The sequence below is a fragment of the Hevea brasiliensis genome, chromosome 9, assembly GCF_030052815.1.
Source record: "Hevea brasiliensis isolate MT/VB/25A 57/8 chromosome 9, ASM3005281v1, whole genome shotgun sequence".
Taxonomy (NCBI): Eukaryota; Viridiplantae; Streptophyta; class Magnoliopsida; order Malpighiales; family Euphorbiaceae; genus Hevea; species Hevea brasiliensis.
Genome location: NC_079501.1, coordinates 42,959,127 through 42,981,082, shown reverse-complemented (window position 1 = coordinate 42,981,082; position 21,956 = coordinate 42,959,127).

Genomic DNA, 21,956 nt, shown 5'->3' with positions numbered 1-21,956 from the left:
CACTTCAGTTCAAAAAGGTTTTTAACACCTGTAAATAGTGCTCACCACTGTAAAAGAATTAAGAAAAGTTTTTAAAATCCCTTATAGTGTATTTAATGGACTATCAGTAGGCAGAGTTGGTAATTCATTAGGTATACTACGGGATCATGTTATGCCTTACAGAGAGGTAGGGTGTGACAGCCACAGTGTAGTGGTCAACAAAGTATACAAGGATTGCCCGTTAAGGATTCAGGGGTATGAATTCTTGGCAGACCTGATTGAGTTGCCCTTCCACGAGTTTGACGTGATTTTGGGAATGGACTGGTTGTCACGTCATCAGGCAATAGTTGATTGCAAATTGAAGAGAATTTCCTTGAAAACTCCTGGGGGTAATGAGATCACAGTTCTGGGGGAAAGGACAGATTTCTTGTCCAATGTCATCTCAGCCACATTTGCAAGAAGAATGATGAGAAAAGGTTGTGAAGCCTACCTAGCACATGTGGTGGATACTAGGCAGGCTAAGCCAAACCTGAGTGATATACCCACAGTAAGAGACTTCCCAGATGTATTTCCTGAAGAGTTGCCTGGTTTACCACCAGAAAGGGAAGTTGAATTTGCTATCGAGACACTGCCGGGTACAGCACCCATTTCTATTGCTCCTTATAGGATGGCACCCATTGAATTGAGGGAGTTGAAAACTCAGTTGCAAGAGTTGCTTGATAAGGGGTTCATACGCCCCAGTGTGTCACCGTGGGGAGCTCCAGTGCTATTTGTGAAAAAGAAGGATGGGACTTTGAGGCTATGCATTGATTACCGGCAGTTGAATAAAGTGACTGTGAAGAACAAATATCCGTTGCCTAGAATTGATGATCTGTTTGATCAGTTGAAGGGAGCAGGAGTGTTTTCCAAAATTGATCTCAGATCAGGGTATCATCAGTTGAGGGTGAAGGATACAGATGTGCCAAAGACTGCATTCAGGACCCGATATGGGCATTATGAGTTTCTAGTGATGTCCTTTGGCCTAACAAATGCACCAGCGGCATTCATGGACCTTATGAACCGTATCTTCCATCCACACTTAGATCGGTTCGTAGTGGTCTTTATTGATGATATTTTGGTGTATTCCAAGACCAGAGAAGAACATGATGAGCATTTGAGGATTGTTCTGCAAACCCTGAGAGAAAAGAAGCTGTATGCTAAGTTGTTCAAGTGTGACTTTTGGTTGAATGAGATTGCATTCCTTGGACACATAGTGTTAGCTGATGGGATTAGGGTAGATCCCAAGAAAATAGAAGCAGTGATGGAATGGAAGCCTCCCAGAAATACAACTGAGGTCAGAAGCTTCTTGGGGCTACCTGGGTATTACAGAAGATTTGTGAAGGGATTTTCCTTAATAGCTGCTCCAATGACCAAGTTGTTACATAAGAATGTCAGATTTGACTGGAATAGTAAGTGTCAAATCAGTTTTGAGAAGTTGAAGGCTATGTTGACAGAGGCACTAGTGTTAACACAGCCAGTGTCAGGAAAGGACTTTGTGGTCTACAGTGATGCCTCACATAATGGGTTAGGGTGTGTATTGATGCAAGAGGGAAAGGTGGTGGCTTATGCTTCCAGGCAGCTAAGGTCACATGAACAAAATTACCCTACCCATGATCTAGAGCTTGCAGCAATTATCTTCGCACTGAAGATATGGAGGCATTACTTGTATGGTGAAAAGTGTTACATTTACACAGACCACAAAAGTCTAAAATATTTGCCAACTCAGAGGGAACTCAACCTTAGACAGAGGCGATGGATTGAGTTCCTGAAGGACTATGATTGTGTAATTGACTACCATCCTGGGAAGGCAAACGTTGTTGCTGATGCTTTGAGCAGAAAATCCATCACAGCTTTGAGATCATTGAATGCCCGTCTAACTTTGATTCGAGATGGAGCTATTTTGGATGAGTTGCAAGTGAGGCCAAACCTGCTATAGCAGATTTTAAATGGGCAAAAGGTAGATGAAAAGTTAATGGCTATTATGAGCAAAATCTCAGAGGGAAAAGCAACTGATTATGGGGTGAAAGCAGATGGGTGTCTGGTTTACAAAGGAAGACTGTGTGTACCAGATGATGGGGAATTGAAGGCCAGTATTCTAAAAGAGGCACACACCAGTGTATATGCTATGCACCCAGGAAGTACAAAGATGTATCATGATCTGAAGCTTCAGTATTGGTGGCTTGTTATGAAGAAGGACACAGCTGACTATGTGACTAAATGCTTGACATGTCAGCAAGTCAAGGTAGAACATCAAGTTCCATCAGGTTTGCTACAGCCTATACGCATACCTGAATGGAAATGGGATCGGTCACCATGGATTTTGTAAGTCGTCTACCTCTCACCCGGAAGAAACATGATGCAAAGATGGGTGATAGTGGATAGATTGAAAGTCAAGACACTTTCTCGCCAATTAGACCGACTACTCACCGGAGAAGTTAGCGTAATTGTATATCGATGAGATAGTTATATCGCTGAGAATTCCACTTTCCATCATATCCGATCGAGACCCAAGGTTTACATCGAGATTTTGGAAGAAGTTGCATGAGTCCTTGGGTACACAACTCCACTTCAAAGATGACTTTCCATCCTCGACGGATGGGCAATCGTAAAGAGTAATCCGTAAACAATTGAACCAATTGAATTAATACAATTATTGAACTAAAATGATAACAATAACATGAAAAATATGTCAGGTCCTTGAGCATATGCTGAGGAGTTGTGTCATTGAGTTTGAGGGAAGTTGGGATAGATACCTCCCACTGGCAGAATTTGCATACAACAATAGCTACCAAGCTAGTATCCAAATGGCCCCGTATGAAGCACTGTCTGGGAGACAATGTAGAACTCAGCAGGCCGGATCGAATTGGGCGAAGACAAATGGTGGGGCTGCACTGTGAAACAGACTGAGGAGAAAGTAAAACTAATCAAAGCCAATCTAAAGGTTGCCTCAGACAGACATAAATCTTATGCCGACCTGAAGAGAAAAGAAATAGAATATGTGGTTGGCGACAAAGTGTTCCTCAAGGTGTCACCGTGGAAGAAGTTATTGAGGTTTAGAAGGAAAGGTAAGTTAAGGCCTAGGTTCATTGGCCCATATGAAGTCATTGAACGTGTGGGTCCAGTGGCCTATAGGCTAGCTTTACCTCCAGAGCTGGATAAGATCCACAATGTGTTTCATGTATCTATGTTAAGAAGATACCGCTCGGATCCTTCACATGTCATCTCCATGGAAGAAATTAAAATACAGCCGGATTTGACATATGAAGAAGAACCTCTACGGATCCTGGCTTGAGAAGTAAAAGAATTGAGGAACAAACAGATTCCACTGGTGAAAGTGCTTTGGAGGCACCACAACACCGAGGAGGCAACTTGGGAAAGTGAAGAAACGATGAGGCAACAGTTCCCTCAACTGTTTGCATCAGGTAAATTTCGAGGACGAAATTTAAATTAGAGAGGAAGAGTTGTAACACCCTCCCGGTAGCAACTCCGTACATTCTACTGTTCCGATGACCAGAGTCGGTCCGGACAGCTAGAACGTCTGGAAAAATATTTAAACTAAAGTGAGGAACCATAATTAACTTAAATATTAATAAGAAAAATTTAGGAAAAATTTTAGAAATAAAATACAACCAAGTTAAACGAGCCGGTGCCCTAGCGATGGGTAACCCAGAGGGAAGTTGCGGTTCTCGCAACTAGGAGCCCTAGACCCGGGGGAAAAATTATAAAATAATTTTTGGGACTCCAGAGAAGGGCCATTGAGGTTCCTATGGCATTAGAATTCCAAGAAAATATTTAGAAAAATTTTTCAATCGGTACAGACAATTTTGACCCGTTGAGCCAAACGGAGGGCATTTTGGTCATTTCGCCTTCAGAGGTGATTTTTGGTCGACTTGTCCAGTTGAGTAAATAATTATTATAACATAAAATATGAATTAAGGGTGATGAAAAATTAATGTAAAGCTATTAGAAAAGAAAAGAAAAGAAAAATAAAAAAAAGCTCATTTATGACATATGATGATGTCATTTAAAGGCTACCACCACTCAAATTTAAACAACCAATTAACTAACTAATAAAAGAGATAAATAAAGACTAAAGAATTAAAAAAAAAATTTCAGCCATCTTCTTCCTCATTCAGCCGCACCACCATAACCAAGAACCCTCCATTTTTCTTCTTAAATCAAGCTTAAAAATCTCTTAAACCTCTCCCCAAAACCCTAAGTCATCTTCACTAAAAATTAATCCACACACCCTAAGGAAGTTCTAGGCAGCCACAAAGAGGAGAAATTTTAGAGTTTTCACAAGTTCAATAAGTTGAGCCAAGAGGTTAGTGCTTACTTATGTTAATATTCCTTTATTTCCATGTTAAGGACTTGAATTTAGTATGAAATTGTAAGTTAAATGAACTAAAACTCATGTGTATGTGTACCATAAATTTCGGCAGCCCTAAGGAAGGAATGAGTCTGATTGTTTTAATGGACTTAGAATGAATTAAAGATTATGTTTAAGGTGTATATACACATATATGATGAATGAAAGTGTTTAACTAGGTGTATGGGTGAATTGAAATGGGAAATTAGGGTTTTGAGAGTGAAAAATTGGACTTGGCTTATGAAATGATTAATGGACATTCTAATGGTCAATTAGTGACCATTTGAGGCAAGTTAATAATAATTTGAAGTGAACTAAAGTGTTACAAACCCAATTGGTAGGCTGCCTAGTGATAGCAGCAATGAGGCTGTGAGTCCAGCCTGTTTGGACTGCCATATCTTTGGCTGTGTAGGTCCAATTGGTGTTTGACCAATTGGACATGAAACTAGACTTATAATGGCACAAGTTTTCTCAAGAAACCATGTCCAAAAGACCAAAGCAAGTGGACCAAAAATTGGCCCCAATCAGTATACCCTGCAAGCAAATTCTGCAGAATGACCAAATGAATAGTAACTGTTCATTTGGCCATAACTCACTGTAGAATGGTCCATTAGACCTGAACTTTTTACAGCAACAAGATGAGATATAGACAAATAACTTTCATGAAGAAACCTACCCCAAAATATGACCAGAACCTATTCAACAAGGCAGTGGTAGTCACTGTTTATGGTACTGCAGATTTGGTAAATTCTGCAGATTGGAAATCCGGCCAGCTGTGGTTTTTGGACCATATCTAGAGCTAAAAAACTCCAAATGGAGTGATTCAAAAAAAGAAATTCAACTAGACAAAATAAGGAACAACTTTCATGTTTACCATTTCCTCAAATTCCCACTGCAACAGTGCTTAATGGAACAATAAATTTAGGCTTCAAAAACTAAAAATTCTGCTCTCTTGGTTTTAAGTTTAGAAATGGTAATGGTGATCAATTCCAACAAGTTTTAAATGTAAAATGTGGCACATTGGGAGTGTTAAAACAAATGTACCTATTTTCTATCCAAAAGTCAACATTTTTGTTGACCAATGAGGTGAATAGTGACACCAAAACTTGAAATTCAAAATTTGAAGAATTCAAAAGTATCAAATGCCCTAGTATACCTAACAAGATTGGTTTGGATAGTTTGGCATGCCAATAGGGTTCAGTTAGCAGTACTGCACATGGCATTATGCCATTCTGTGATTTTATGGCTTTTAGCCATTTTGATATTGTGTTGAGACTTGGTCTCGTGCCTAATATTATTTACAGCTTGTTAGCTGTTCTGTTGCACACCGGGAGATGCGTGATTATCACATTAGATGAATGATTGAGAAATGAAAATGAAAAATGTTGAGATTTTGATATTGGAGTTTGAGAGTGATGAGATATGAATATTGGAAGTGTTTTTCACAGGTTCCGAAGAATTGTTTTCTACATTTTTAGCCGGTACTCTGCCGGATTTTCTATAAAATTTTCGGAACCTCAAATAAATTATAATTTTAATAAATGACTTAAATAAATAATATTTCACAAGTTATATTCAAAACCATGATAAAAATTAATTAGGATAAAATAGAATGTGCCGGTACACCGTGTGACATTGCTTACTCGGATATACTGTACACGGGTATGGGGTGTCACAGCTACACTGTAGACGGGTAACGGGTGTCACACTTGTAATCAATGAAATGTTCTTTATGATAAGATTGGTTTGAAAATTAATTGATTTGATTATTGAGATTTGAATTGTGAGTTGAAATGAAGTTATTAGAGTTGTATTTGAGAAATCTTATTGGGAGTGTTTTCCTTTTCAGGTTTGAAGAACTATTTTCTCAAAACACAGCCGGCACTTTTCCGAAATTTTGAAAAATTTTTTATAACACCAGATTTTAATCGATGATTTAAATTTCACGAAAATTAATTTAAAATCCCTTGTAGTATATTTAATGGGTTACTTGTAGGCGAAGTACGGTAATTCATTAGGTGCACTACGGGATCATGTTAAATCTTACGGAGGAGTAGGGTGTGACATGTTTTGTGGTATCAGAGCAATGGTTTTAAAGTAAATTTTGAAATGTGAATTTGAAATCTTTTTGTCAGTAACTACAACTGCTCAAATGTTTGATACATATAGTACATTTACATCATAAATATGAACTAATGTAGAGAAATCTCCTTGTGTTTGTTGTACAGGAATAGAATATCCTATGAAAAGATATGGAAAAGAAGAATGAGACAATAGAACAGTCTGTGATGGCAGAAGTACAAGTTGAGGCCCCAACTCCACAAAGTGTCGAAGGCCCGACTGTACCAGTTTTATCGGTACAAATTACTGCACAAATGGCCTAGCAAATGGCCACTTTCTTTCAACAAATGGCTGATACTATGTCAGCTCAAGCTCAAGCACAAACCCAACCCCCACAAAGGCAGTGTGAAATGGAGAAGAGGGAGACACATATGGGTCAGAGCTCGAGCAGTAATTTGGGGAAGAGAAAAGAATTTGAGGAGCCTCGAGCACAGGGATATGACAGAGGCGGATCATCAGGGCAGAGAACACCAAGATTTAGTTGTCGAACAACCAAAAGTTCCTATTCTGCCCATTTTTGCCATGTTTGTGGTAAGCTACATGGAGGTATTTGTCGTAAGGCCTCTAGAGCCTGCTACAATTTTTTAAAGCTTGGACACTTTGTTAGAAATTGTACTAGAGCACCTCAATCTGCTCTCCGGAGTTCACAGACAGTCAGTCAGAGTCGAGATAAAAATAGAGTTGGTACTCCTCACCACCATAACACAGCGAATCAACCCGAATATAGTAGCGCACCAGTCAGAGCGTCCACTATACGCCAAGGAGAAAGAACAGAAACTTCGGATGTAGCTGCTGGTAAGTTCTTAATTTTTGAATGAAACAATTAGTTATTATTTGATCCCAGCACTACTTAGTTGTGTGCTAGTGTTAGAACTATATGTTCTGTTGCTATTCCTTTACATGGGAATGAATTTTGATGTATTAGTGACTAGTCCTTTAGGATAAAAACTATAATAACAAGTATGATTGACATTAATTTTGGATGAATTCTTAGCTAAAAGTATTTTCTAACACACCATAAATTATAAAGCTAATTGGCGAGCCTACTTAATGTAAGGCAAGAGGACCTAAAAGTAAGTTACAGTAATGGAATTGCTCTAGATGAGGGCAAAGATGTTACTGTTAGTAATCGTCAAGGGATATTATAATCAGAATCAGTTTAGGATATTAGTGGATTTGAGAAAGATAAGATGTTAGAAAACCTAGTCCATGAGGTTATAACGTAGTGACTATGTAATGTTCTCGATGTTTGTATTGTAAGCTGCAGATTACAGTACCGACATGGGATTATTATGTAGAGCTACGTGCTTCCTCTTGGTACAATAAAATAAGAATATTTGTAAGTAATCTATAAATTGATACAGTTATTCCCAAATAGAGTACTATTACGAAAAATAAATGTGAAAAATTTAATTAGAAATTTTAAACTTCAGAACTAGCCTGTCGAAAGACTACACTTGTAAGGTAGCTGGAGTCAGTAACTTGGTTACAATAATGTGAACTACCTGTACCACAGTAATTGCTATAAGTTTAGAGATATCAGTACGACTTATCATCCTCAGACAAATGGACAGTTGAAACAAGTAATTCAGGTAAATTCTGAAACTCATTGAGTTTCTGTAAATAATGAAATGAAATGATAATAATAACTTGTAAAATGTAATAAGCCCTCAAGAATATACTGAGAACTTGTGTCCTTGAATCCGAGGGGAGATGGGACATATACCTCCCACTAACAGAATTTGTATACAATAATAAGTGTCAAGCTAGCATACAAATGGCACCCTATGAAACATTGTAAGGGAACAGATAAATATGGATTTTGTGATGAGAGTTCCGAGGACACAAAATAGTCATGATGCAGTATGGGTCATAGTTGATAGACTAACCAAGTCTGTTCACTTTTTGCCAGTCCAGATGGACTATAGTTGGAGAGATTGGCCAGATTGTACATAAATGAGATTGTAAAACTGCATGGAGTGCCAGTATCAATTGTATCAGACAGAGATCCTAGGTTCACTTCTAGATTCTGGGGTAGTCTACAGAGAGCCCTAGGAACTAGATTGAACTTCAGCACGGCATTCCACCCACAGACAGATGGCCAGTCTGAGAGGGTAATTTACATATTGGAGGATATGCTAAGGGCTTGTGCGATTGAGTTTGAAGGTAGTTGGGATATACCCTTGCCTTTAATTGAGTTTGCTTATAACAACAGCTACCAATCAAGCATTGGGATGCCTCCATATGAAGCTTTATATGGCAGAAAGTGCAGAATTCCCCTATGTTGGGATGAAGTAGGTGAAAGGAAGATGATTGGGCTAGAAATTGTTCAGCAGATAGAGGAAAATATTAGATTGATCAGAGATTAACTCAAGGCTGCATCAGACCGTCAGAAGTCCTATGTTGATCTGAAGAGAAGAGATATTGAATATATAGTGGGTAATAAGATAATCCTTAAAGTTTCTCCTTGGAAGAGGATTATGAGATTTGGTAGAAAGGGGAAACTGTGTCCTCGTTTTATCAGACCATACAAGGTTTTGGAGATAGTGGGTCCTTTGGCATATCGGTTGGCATTACCTCCAGAGCTAGAAAGGATACACAGTGTCTTCCATGTGTCCATGTTAAGGAGGTACAGATGTGACCCATCTCATGTTCTATCTGTTGAAGAGATTGCGGTAAATCCAGACCTTTCATATGAGGAAGAACCCATAGAAATTCTGGCATATGAGGTGAAGCAGTTGAGAAATAAACAGATACACCTAGTTAAAATGCTGTGGAACCATCATTCAGGCCAGGAAGCTACTTGGGAACGTGAAGAGGACATGAGGAGACAGTACCCACAACTGTTCAGAGACTGATGCCAGGTAAAATTTCGAGACGAAACTTATTTAAAGGGGGGAGATTTGTAACACCCCTATGTTCTGTAGTGCGTTCTACTATCTCGGTGGCCAGTGTCTGTCCGGACAGCTAGGATGCCTAGAACTATATTTAAATGTTAGTGGGGAGACATAAAATAATGAAATACAAGAAAGGAAAATATAAGAAAAACAAAGAAAAAATAATAGCAATGAAATGTAACCAAGTTAAACGAGCCGAAAGCCATAGCGATGGGTGACCGCACTAGGAAGCTACGGCGTGGATCGTTGACTAGTCCTGGACCGTGAGGAACCCTGAAAAATATTTTTAAGACTTAAATAAACATCTATTGAAGTATAAATGTTATTAGAAATATCAAAGAAAAATTAATTAATTAGTATAAAGAAAAACAAGAAATCAAGAAAACGACAAAACTCGGTGTTACCGAAAAATCGGGAATGCAACCTGAATAGGAGCATTGTGGTCAATTAACATCCCGAGTTGCCTATTGACCAAAATGTCCATTAAAAATAAATGATATTAAACCTTGAAAATATCATAAAAACTAAAATGGTGGTACATAATCTAAATAGTAAAAGATATGAGGAAAATGTGGGAAATTGGAAACTTGGAATAATTTAATACTTTAATCCAAGTTAGTGCTCCACTAACTCATAAATTGGGACAACTTTGTTAGCCATTTGGGATAGAAAATGCCATCATCTTCAACCTCCTCTCATCCAGCTGAATTGATCCACCATGAAAACTCCATTGCGACACCATTTTCCAAGCTTCATTCACCTCCATTTATGCCCTCCTTTCCACTAGTTTCCTTCATTAATCTTTGCCTACACACCCTGGGCAATAGTTTGGGAGCAAGAAGGGAGAGATTTAAAGGAGTTTTGTCAAGCTCCACTTGAGGTACACGTTCATTTCTTCATCCTTTCTCCATTAAAGCTTATGTGGGAGTTGTGGTGAATGGATTTATGGAAGGAAAGTTGAAGTTTGGTGAGTTATGATGATGCTCCATTTTGGCAGCCATGGAACTTCATATTGTATTGCTTGGTTGTGCATGTAAATGGTATTTGAGATGTTGAATTAAATGTTTAATTGTATTGAAGTTGAATTCCATGTGTGAAGTTGAATGGTAAGCTTGAAAAGTGAAAATGGAAGTTGATGTGTATGTATAATTTTTGGGCAGCCTCAAAATGGAAATTTGTAATGTTCAAATTCGTGAAATGTTGTTGAAATATTGTACAAAAATTTGGCAGCATATGTGTGTGTGGAATAGTAGTGATAGGTATGTAATTTGATGATGGAAGTTTGTGTGATGATTAGAAGTATTTATGTGTACACATTGTTGAGATTGAACTTTGTGAATGGTGACTGCATTTGGTGTATTTCAAGCAGTTATATTCTGTCCAAGTTGACCTATAATGTAGAGAATGGAATGGTTTTGGTTAGTGCCAAATGCAGAATATGGTGGGGAAATGAAGATGTAATTAGTAAACTTGTGTTTGGTTTGGTGTTTGAAAAGGATGTAGAGGGCAGAGTGCAAATGGACCTATAACCCTAAGTGTGTGGCTCCAATTGGTATGAGGCCAATTGGAGGTGAAACTACGCACAAAATGTGCCAACTTTCATGAAGAAATTCTACCTAAATTCTGTCCAGAAAGTGACTTGAAAGATGACCAAATCCGGATTAGTAACTTGGAAGCCTGAAAATTGACCATTTGGGCAGTAGTTAGTATTTTGACCATAACATACTCAAAACAAGTCGAAATGACCTGAAATTTTTACAATGAATAGGTTAGACATAGATCTACAATTCCTATGAAGACATCAAATCCCATAAATGGCCAGAACCAAGCCAAATAGCTTGCACAAGTTTGGATACCAAAACTGGCTGAAGTGAAAATGACCTAAAAATGACATAAGCCTACCATTTTAGTGCATTCTGTCCAGCTTTTGTAAATTGACCATATCTTGGTCTACACAACTTAGAATGACCTGCAATTTTTCCTCGTGTGCAATAAGAAAAAGACCTATAAGTTTGTAGTTTGGACCGAAACCCGAAAACTGAGGAAACTAGGTCGTCCTGCTAGGTCAAAATAGTACACTGAAATCCGGTAAATTGCAACAAAATGCAATACACTTGAAAATGAATTTGGTAACATATACCAACACTAAAGGGCTATAAAATGTGACATATTGATAACATTGGAATTGACTCACTTAGAGTGCATCAAGGGTCAACATTATAAGTTGACTAATGAAATGAATTGAAAGGAATAGTACCAAGAAAATTTAGATATTGGATTTTATGATTGGAAACAAATTCATTGAGTGCTAAAACACTTTAAATTGTGTGTTTCAGTTGAAAAGGATATTGGAAAGCATAAAGAACATTGAGTCAAGGCCTAAGAGCGACTTAAATCAGGTTTGTGCACAACTAGTTTTTAACTGATTTTGTTCTGAATATTTCATTTGATTAAATGATATATTTTTCTTATGTATTATGTTTAACAAGCATTGAATTTAATTCAATGATTATTGAAATTTGTTATAGTATGTATGACTTTAGCTTTATGAAATGGTATTTCAACAAGTGTTAAGTATTATTGCGAATTGAATAAATTATGTTTTGAAAAATTGTGATAGAACATGTTTTTAATTGTGATGGGCAATTTGCATGGAAAAATACAAATTTATGATTTGAATTATGATGAGCATAAAAATTATTGGATATTGGAATTGACTTTGAATCGAATTGTATTGTGATTTATGCTCACTAAAAGGATTGTGATATTGTTTTATATCTCATTACAGATGCTTGACTAGGTTATTACCCGTCTCTCTCATTTGTTGAGAAGACAATGGAGTTAGTTGTGTTTTGATTACCATGGTACGTGCACAGGCTTAGATTCTCCTCTTATTAGAGGTTAGATCTAAGTTTTATATTATGGCCCTTTCGGAAGATTCATTATTGTGATGTGTACTGTGTACGATAATTAGACCTCCCTGACCATAGGGAGTTAGAATCTGATTCGACCTCCCCGACCATATGGAGTTAGAATCACCCCGAAGATGGCCCTTTCGGATTAGTTTTGCATATTTAGTGAGATAAAGAATAGATTTTGAGATAAAGAATGGATTTTGAGATAAAGAATGATTTTTGAGATAAAGAATGGTTTTCGAGATAAAGAATATTTTTGAATAGTAAAGAATTGTGATTTCAATTATGATATATGTATAATTGATTTTGTTGGAATTACCTAAAATGTTTGGCTGCGATTTGATAGATTGAATTTCACGATCAAAGTCATTTCATACAAATGATTTATGTTATTGGCAATAAATAATTTGATTTTTGGAATTTGATGAGTATCCTGATTTCCAAATTATTTACTGTAATTTTGCTAAGGTCTATTGAACTATGTTTTAAGTTATAGTTGTGCACCACTGAGTTCACCACTCAGCGATAGCTTTGTATGCTGTCGCAGGTGAAAAGAGCGTAGAGCAATTGTGTAAGCTTCTTTGAAGACGCATTCAGATCAGTTCCAGGTATATCATAGGTATACCCATATACACAGGTTTTGATGTATGCATGTAACAATATGTATGTAAATTATTTGAGCAGTTGTATAAAAACTCTTGAAAATATTTTGGTAGGTAATTAAATTTAAATTTGAGATTCCATTTACTTATATAGTTTTGTAACATTAATTTTTGAGTCTTGTAATCAATGAAATGTTCTTTATGATGAGATTGGTTTGAAAATGAATTGATTTGATTATTGAGATTTGAATTGTGAGTCGAAATGAAGTTATTGGAGTTGTATTTGAGAAAACATATTGGGAGTGTTTTCCTTTTCAGGTTTGAAGAACTATTTTCTCAAAATACAGCCGGCACTTTGCCGAAATTTTGAAAAATTTTTTATAACACCAGATTTGTAACATCCTCCCGGTAGCAATTCAGTACATCCTACTGTTCCGGTGACCGGTGTCAGTCCGGACAGCTAGAACGTCCGGAAAATTAATTAAATTTAAGTGAGGGACCATAATTAACTCAAATATTAATGAGAAAAATTTAGTAAAAATTTTAGAAATAAAATACAGTTAAGTTAAAAGAGCCGGTGCCCAAGCGATGGGTAACCAGAGGTAAGTTGCGGTTCTCGCAACGAGGAGCCCTAGACCCGGGGGAAAAATCATAAAATAATTTTTGGGACTCCAGAGAAGGGTTATTGAGGTTCCTATGGCATTAGAATGCCAAGAAAATATTTAGAAAAATTTTTCAATCGGTACAGCCAATTTTGACCCGTTAAGCCAAACGGAGGGCATTTTGGTCATTTCGCTTTCCGAGGTGATTTTTGGCCGACTTGTCCAGTTGAGTAAATAATTAATATAACATAAAATATGAATAAACATTACTAGAAATCAAATTGAAAATGATTAGTGGAGGAAAGGAAAGAAAATGAAGAAAAAGCTCAATTATGACATCTAGATGATGTCATTTACAAATTGTGACCAATCACAAATAAGCTACCATTTGACTAAACTATTAAAAGACATAAATGAAGACCAAAATAACACAAATTACAGCAGCCATTCTTCTTCTTCTTCTTCCCCAAAACGTGACTCTTCCCATCTCCCTCCATTGATGAGCTTGGCAAGCTCATGAAACCCTAAACTCCCACCATATTTTCTTGAGTTCCCAACACTAAATTTTACCCTAGAACCTTGCTTAATATTTTGGGAGCTAAAAGAGGAGAAGAAATTGAAGTTTTGGGTTGGCTTGGATTTAAGCTACGAGAGGTTAGTGCACTATATATCAAAACTCTTTAATTTCATGCATAGGAACTTGAATTTAGCAAGAATTTGTAATTAAGTGGATGAAATTTATGTATATGTACTCCATAAATTTCGGCTGCCCTAGGGAGAAATAGGATTGAGTGTTTTTGAATGGACTTGGAATGAATTAGAAATCATGAATAAAGTATATAAACATAAGGAAATGAGTTAGTTAGTCAACTAGGATAACTTGTACAAAATCTTGAATTTGAGCTAGGGTTTTGAGAGTAAAGTGTGGACTTGGATTATGAATTGATTAGAGAACATTTTAATGGTCAATTAGTGACCATTTTAGGTAATTTGACCAACAAATGGACTGAAGAACAAGGTTGCAAAGAGGGGTTGCAGGCTGCCCTAGGACAGCAGCATAGGGACTGAAAATTCAGTCCTTTTGCACTGTCATAACTTGGGCTGTGTTAGTCCAATTGATGTTTGGCCAATTGGACATGAAACTAGGGTTATAATGGCACATTTTTGCTGAAGAAACCATGCCCAAAAGACCAAAGCAAGAGGACCAAAACTTGGCCCCAATCCGGAACCCTGAAACTGCCTCTGCAGAATTGACCAAATGAACAGTAACTGTTCATTTGGCCATAACTCACTGTAGATTTGGTCAATTGACCTGAAATTTTTACAGCAACAAGTTAAGACATAGACAAACAACTTTCATGAAGGAACCTACCCCAAATTATGGCCAGAACCCATCCAACCAAGTGACTCTAGTTACTGTTCATGCACTGTAGATATGGTAAATCTGCAGATTTGGCAATCCGGCCAGCTTGGGTTTTTGGACCATATCTGGAGCTACAAAACTCCAAATGGAGTGATTCAAAAAAAGAAATTCAACTAGACAAAATAAGGAACAACTTTCATGTTTTACATTTCTTCAATTTCCAACAGTAACAGTGTCCAATGGAACAGTGAAGTTGACCCACCAAAACTGAAAATTGTGCTAGTATTGAGTTACACTTTGGAATGGTATTAACACTTAATGCCAACAAGTTTTAAACACCAAATGTGGTATGTTTGGAGTGCCAAAGTCAATGTACATATTTTCTATCCAAAAGTCAACATTTTTGTTGACCAATGAGGTGAATAGTGACACCAAAACCAAAAATTGGCAATTTTGCCAAAATGACCTAAACTTTGAGAAAGTGACCAAAACCAACAAGTTTTAAATACAACATGTGGTATGTTGGGAGTACTAAAACCAATGTACCTATTGTTTATGCAAAAGTCAACATTTTAGTTGACTAATGAAATGAATAGTGACATGAAAACTTGAAATTCAAAAATTGTGAAACTTAAAAATGCAAAATGCCCTAGTAGGCCTAATGTGATTGGTTTGGATAGTTTGGCATGCCAATAGGGTATTGTTTTAGCAGTACTGCGAAAGGAAAGGCTTTATGCCTGTATTCATGGCTTTATGCCCGTATTCATGGCTTTTATGCCCGTATTCATGGCTTTTATGTCGATTATGTGATATCATGGCTTTTTAGCCATACCGCATTTATACGTGGTTGACGTTCTGCGTCCCATGGTATGACGGCCCGAGGCACCGCGGTGTCCAGTGCCAACGACCCGTTATCCAGTCCAGTCGTCCAGTATAGGTTACTTGGGCATGGAAAAGTATAACTGTGATTGAACTGATTATTAAAGGAAATACGAAAATTAAGTATCAAGAATGATTACCAAAAATACAAAGAAGCTCAAGATCATGAAGAAAATAATTAACGAAATGCATAAAGAAGGAAGTTAATATCATAAAACATGATTAGCCCTCGACTAAACAATAAGTTAGTAATTATTCAGTTTTTATGAACACAATGGCTAAGAAATTATGATTTTTATTTGCATATTATTTCTTTCTATTTTATTATTTGCACCACTAAGCTTTATGCTTAGCGCGTCGCTTTTGCAACGCGTAGGTACTGAAGATTTGGACAGAGGGCCCGGTAGACCACAGATTGGGTAAGGCCATTCACAGTTCTGCATAGTGTCCATGTCACCTCAACTTCCACGATTGCATTGGTAGGACACTAGGTCCCATTTTGTATTTTGAGATTTTTGTAAATTTGGTAATTAAACTCTTATTTTATCATGTGTATTTGAAACAAATGTAATATAATTTTGTATTAATGTAAGTACTTGTAATTTGTGATTATAAATCACATGTGAGAATTTATTTATGATTTGAGTCTAATGATGATGTGAAAAGACAAATAGAGGAATCGTTAAGAAATTGCTGTAACTTGATGTGATACAAAATGTGAATTGTATATGAGTACCATGAGATGAATGATTGAGAAATAAATGAAATTGCTGAAATTATTCTGAGACTTTGTTGATAATTGGAGTTGGGATTGATTGAATATGATCATAGGAAGTGTTTTTCACAGGTTCCGAAGAACTGTTTTCTCCATTTTTAGCCGGTATTCTGCCGGATTTTCTATAAAATTCTCGGAACCTCAAATAAATTATAATTTCGATAAATGGCTTAAATAAATTATATTTCACAAGTTATTTTCAAAACTATGATAAAAATGAATTAAGATAAAATAGAGTGCTCCGGCACACTGAGTGGCATAACTTGCTCGGCTACACTGTAGTCGGGTAAGGGGTGTCACATTTGTTGGTATCAGAGCACGGTTTAGGCGTTTCTGGGCCTAGATTGAGTCCATACCATGCATTGCATTTGTAAGAGTCGAGGTGACACTAACGCAGATCTGTTTGTCTTTGTTAAATAGGATATGGACCCTTCATCGCAGAGGGCAGTGGAAGAAGAAGTAGTAAGACATATCCCGACTGGGAGTGATATTGGAAATCGGGGAGATCCTACTCCACCAGTGCAAGAGGTGCCTGTACAACCCCAACAGGCCTTGTTTGAGCAGATGACTGGATTCTTTCGACAGATGACTGGGGTTGTTCTACCATTGTCTCAGCAGAAATCACCTCTAGGAAAAATTAAGAAATATGGAGCTGTAGATTTCAATGGTAGAAAGGAAGACGATTCTGCAGCGGCTGAGTATTGGTTAGAAAGGACTGAAAGAGTCCTGCAGCAGCTCCATTGCACACTAGAACAGAGTTTGGAGTGTGCAGTTTCTTTGTTACAAGAAGCTGCATATCGGTGGTGGGATGTCGTAACCAAGGTAGTGCCACCAATGACGTAACTTGGGAATTCTTTACGATAGAGTTCAGAAGAAATATATTACTGTGTTCATGAAGAGGAATGTAAGAGGAGTGGTGATCGAAAAGAGGAAATTTGGACAGTCTAGTAATAAGAGGCCGAGAGAACGCTTAAGTCGGACATATGATCAAAGTAGGAGATCTAGACCCAAGCCTATACCTGGAGAGATCAACCGAAACACTAATAGTGAGTGCGCCAGATTAGCAAGAAAATGTGGCCATTGTAACAAGTGGCATAAAGGTGAATGTAGGGGATTGGTGGCCTGTTATAGATGTGGGGCCATAGACCATCGTGAAAGATTGTCCTAAGAGGAATATACCACGGACCTGCATGAGGCCGTCGAAGGACCAAGTACAACAGTAACACCACTTCCAAATGTCACCCAAGCCGGAGAGGAGCAAGAAGCCCTAGATGTGAATTTGAGGTAAAATATTTCTTTTATGATATGCCTAAGTGTATAATGATAGATTCGAAAAGACTAAATGGTACCATGTATACAAAAGAACTAGACAAATGGAGTAATAGAAAGGTAAAAGAATTATCTTAGAACCAAAAAACATCCAGTAAATTTCGAGGACGAAATTTAAATTAGAGGGGAAGAGTTGTAACATCCTCCGGTAGCAATTAGTACATCCTCTTTGTTTGGTGACGGTGTCGATCAGGACAGCTAGAACGTCGGAAAAATAATTAAATTTAAGTGAGGACCATAATTAACTCAAATATTAATGAGAAAAATTTAGTAAAAATTTTAGAAATAAAATCTGATTAAGTTAAAAGAGCTAGGTGCCCAAGCGATGGGTAACGAGAGGTAAGTTGCGGTTCTAACGAGGAGCCCTAGACAGGAAAAATCATAAAATAATTTTTGGGACTCCAGAGAAGGGTTATTGAGGTTCCTATGGCATTAGAATGCCAAGAAAATATTTAGAAAAATTTTTCAATCAGATGACCAATTTTGACCGTTAAGCCAAGCGGAGGCATTTTGGTCATTTCGCTTTCGAGGTGATTTTTGGCCGACTTGTCCAGTTGAGTAAATAATTAATATAACATAAAATATGAATAAACATTACTAGAAATCAAATTGAAAATGATTAGTGGAGGAAAGGAAAGAAAATGAAGAAAAAGCTCAATTATGACATCTAGATGATGTCATTTACAAATTGTGACCAATCACAAATAAGCTACCATTTGACTAAACTATTAAAAGACATAAATGAAGACCAAAATAACACAAATTACAGCAGCCATTCTTCTTCTTCTTCTTCCCCAAAACGTGACTCTTCCCATCTCCCTCCATTGATGAGCTTGGCAAGCTCATGAAACCCTAAACTCCCACCATATGTCCTTGAGTTCCCAACACTAAATTTTACCCTAGAACCTTGCTTAATATTTTGGGAGCTAAAAGAGGAGAAGAAATTGAAGTTTTGGGTTGGCTTGGATTTAAGCTACGAGAGGTTAGTGCACTATATATCAAAAACTCTTTAATTTCATGCATAGGAACTTGAATTTAGCAAGAATTTGTAAATTAAGTGGATGAAATTTATGTATATGTACTCCATAAATTTCGGCTGCCCTAGGGAGAAATAGGATTGAGTGTTTTTGAATGGACTTGGAATGAATTAGAAATCATGAATAAAGTATATAAACATAAGGAAATGAGTTAGTTAGTCAACTAGGGTAACTTGTACAAAATCTTGAATTTGAGCTAGGGTTTTGGGAGTAAAGTGTGGATTTGGATTATGAATTGATTAGAGAACATTTTAATGGTCAATTAGTGACCATTTTAGGTAATTTGACCAACAAATGGACTGAAGAACAAGGTTGCAAAGAGGGGTTGCAGGCTGCCCTAGGACAGCAGCATAGGGACTGAAAATTCAGTCCTTTTGCACTGTCATAACTTGGGCTGTGTTAGTCCAATTGATGTTTGGCCAATTGGACATGAAACTAGGGTTATAATGGCACATTTTTGCTGAAGAAACCATGCCCAAAAGACCAAAGCAAGAGGACCAAAACTTGGCCCCAATCCGGAACCCTGAAACTGCCTCTGCAGAATTGACCAAATGAACAGTAACTGTTCATTTGGCCATAACTCACTGTAGATTTGGTCAATTGACCTGAAATTTTTACAGCAACAAGTTAAGACATAGAAAAACAACTTTCATGAAGGAACCTACCCCAAATTATGGCCAGAACCCATCCAACCAAGTGACTCTAGTTACTGTTCATGCACTGTAGATATGGTAAATCTGCAGATTTGGCAATCCGGCCAGCTTGGGTTTTTGGACCATATCTGGAGCTACAAAACTCCAAATGGAGTGATTCAAAAAACGAAATTCAACTAGACAAAATAAGGAACAACTTTCATGTTTTACAGTTCTTCAAATTCCAACAGTAACAGTGTCCAATGGAACAGTGAAGTTGACCCACCAAAACTGAAAATTCTGCTAGTATTGAGTTACACTTTGGAATGGTATTAACACTTAATGCCAACAAGTTTTAAACACCAAATGTGGTATGTTTGGAGTGCCAAAGTCAATGTACATATTTTCTATCCAAAAGTCAACATTTTTGTTGACCAATGAGGTGAATAGTGACACCAAAACAAAAAATTGGCAATTTTGCCAAAATGACCTAAACTTTGAGAAAGTGACCAAAACCAACAAGTTTTAAATACAACATGTGGTATGTTGGGAGTACTAAAACCAATGTACCTATTGTTTATGCAAAAGTCAACATTTTAGTTGACTAATGAAATGAATAGTGACATGAAAACTTGAAATTCAAAAATTGTGAAACTTAAAAATGCAAAATGCCCTAGTAGGCCTAATGTGATTGGTTTGGATAGTTTGGCATGCCAATAGGGTATTGTTTTAGCAGTACTGCGAAAGGAAAGGCTTTATGCCTGTATTCATGGCTTTATGCCCGTATTCATGGCTTTTATGCCCGTATTCATGGCTTTTATGCCGATTATGTGATATCATGGCTTTTTAGCCATACTGACTGCATACGTGGTTGACGTTCTGCGTCCCATGGTATGACGGCCCGAGGCACCGCGGTGTCCAGTGCCAACGACCCGTTATCCAGTCCAGTCGTCCAGTATAGGTTACTTGGGCATGGAAAAGTATAACTGTGATTGAACTGATTATTAAAGGAAATACGAAAATTAAGTATCAAGAATGATTACCAAAAATACAAAGAAGCTCAAGATCATGAAGAAAATAATTAACGAAATGCATGAAGAAGGAAGTTAATATCATAAAACATGATTAGCCCTCGACTAAACAATAAGTTAGTAATTATTCAGTTTTTATGAACACAATGGCTAAGAAATTATGATTTTTATTTGCATATTATTTCTTTCTATTTTATTATTTGCACCACTAAGCTTTATGCTTAGCGCGTCGCTTTTGCAACGCGTAGGTACTGAAGATTTGGACAGAGGGCCCGGTAGACCACAGATTGGGTAAGGCCATTCACAGTTATGCATAGTGTCCATGTCACCTCAACTTCCACAGTGCATTGGTAGGACACTAGGTCCCATTTTGTATTTTGAGATTTTTGTAAATTTGGTAATTAAACTCTTATTTTATCATGTGTATTTGAAACAAATGTAATATAATTTTGTATTAATGTAAGTACTTGTAATTTGTGATTATAAATCACATGTGAGAATTTATTTATGATTTGAGTCTAATGATGATGTGAAAAGACAAATAGAGGAATCGTTAAGAAATTGCTGTAACTTGATGTGATACAAAATGTGAATTGTATATGAGTACCATGAGATGAATGATTGAGAAATAAATGAAATTGCTGAAATTATTCTGAGACTTTGTTGATAATTGGAGTTGGGATTGATTGAATATGATCATAGGAAGTGTTTTTCACAGGTTCCGAAGAACTGTTTTCTCCATTTTTAGCCGGTATTCTGCCGGATTTTCTATAAAATTCTCGGAACCTCAAATAAATTATAATTTCGATAAATGGCTTAAATAAATTATATTTCACAAGTTATTTTCAAAACTATGATAAAAATGAATTAAGATAAAATAGAGTGCTCCGGCACACTGAGTGGCATAACTTGCTCGGCTACACTGTAGTCGGGTAAGGGGTGTCACATTTGCAGCTCAATTGGTAAGAGGCGAAGCAAATCCATGAGGTGATATGGGTTCGAATCCTAGCTCTGCAGGGCGAAGGGATTGAACTCCACCAAAGCGACGATCTGGATTTGAGTTGCATCGCCGCCTCTGAGAATGCAGCCGGCAAGATGGCCACCCATAGAGGGGCTTGAGCTGGGGCCCACTAAGTCGGGGTGTGACAAGATTTTAATCAATGATTTAAATTTTCACAAAAATTGATTTGAAATCCCTTGTATTATATTTAATGGGTTACCGATAGGCGAAGTACGATAATTCATTATATGTAATACGGGATCATGTTACATCTTACGGAGGAGCATGGTGTGACAGCAGAGAACCCTCAGAATTTAGTTTCAAGACATAATTAAAGACTTATTGAAGTATAAATATCATTAAAAATATTAAAGAAAAATTAATTA